This window comes from Myotis brandtii, unplaced genomic scaffold, assembly GCF_000412655.1.
Source record: "Myotis brandtii unplaced genomic scaffold, ASM41265v1 scaffold291, whole genome shotgun sequence".
In the NCBI taxonomy this organism is placed as follows: domain Eukaryota; kingdom Metazoa; phylum Chordata; class Mammalia; order Chiroptera; family Vespertilionidae; genus Myotis; species Myotis brandtii.
This window is the reverse complement of record NW_005361118.1, coordinates 1,261,941-1,263,277: the sequence shown is the minus strand read 5'-3', so window position 1 is coordinate 1,263,277 and position 1,337 is coordinate 1,261,941.

Genomic DNA, 1,337 nt, shown 5'->3' with positions numbered 1-1,337 from the left:
CAAAAAAGAAGGATCTCTTACCCTTTGTGACAGCATAGATGGACCTGGAGAATATTATGCTAAGTGAAATAAACCTGTCAGAGAAAGACAAATATCACATGATTTCACTTATTTGTGGAATCTAATGAACAAAATACATTGACCAATAAAATAAGTCCACAAGCATGGAGGCATGCAACAGATTGACATATCTCAGAGGGGAATGGGGGAAGGGGACAAGATTTACAACTTTTATACTTACTAGAGGCCCAGTGCAAGAATTCATGCATGGTGGTTCTCAACCTTTCTAATGCCTCGACCCTTTAATACAGTTCCTCATGTTGTGGTGACCCTCAACCATAAAATTATTTTTGTTGCTACTTCATAACTGTAATTCTTTAAGTCCTTTATCCATTTTGAGTTTATTTTTGTGTATGGTGTTAAGTTGGTAGCCTAGTTTCATTCTTTTGCATGTATCTGTCCAATTTTCCCAACACCTTTTATTGAAGAGACTGTCTTGACTCCATTGTATGCTCTTGCCTCTTTTGTCAAATATTAATTGAGCATAGTGGTTTGGGTTGATTTCTGGGTTCTCTATTCTATTCCATTGGTCTATATTTCTGTTCTTGTGCCAGTACCACGCAATTTTGAGAACAGTGGCTTTGTAATACAGCTTGATATCTGGTATTGAGATCCCTTCTACTTTGTTCTTCTTTCTCAGAATTGCTGCAGCTATTTGGGGTCTTTTTTTATTCCAGGTGAATTTTTGGAGAGTTCTTTCTAGGTCTGTGAAATATGCCATTGGTATTTTAATGGGGATTGCATTGAATCTATAGATTGCATTGGGTAGTGTGGACATTTTAGTGATGTCAATTCTACTAATCCATGAACACGGTGTTCTTCCATCTGTTTATGTCTTCCTCTATCTCTTTTTTCAGTGTCCTGTAGTTTTCTGAGTACAGAACTTTTACCACCTTATTTAAGTTTATTCCTAGATATCTTAATTTTTTTGGTGCGATGGTAAATGGGATTGTTTTTAAATCTCTCTTCCTGTAAGTTCACTATTGTTGTATAAAAATGCAATAGATTTTTTGGCATTAATTTTGTATCTTGCTATATTGCCGAATTCATTTATTAAGTCTAATAATTTTTTGATGGAGCTTTAGGGTTTTCTATGTACAGTATCATGACATCTGTGAATAAGGACAGTTTTACTTCTTCTTTTCCAATTTGGATGCCTTTTTGCCAGAAGCCTTTCCATCCTTGCTGCTTGACACAGTCGCTGCAGGGAAGAAACATCTGCACAACATATGTTCCAAGGGACCTGGCGTATATGGCATACTGTTTTTATGTTTGCT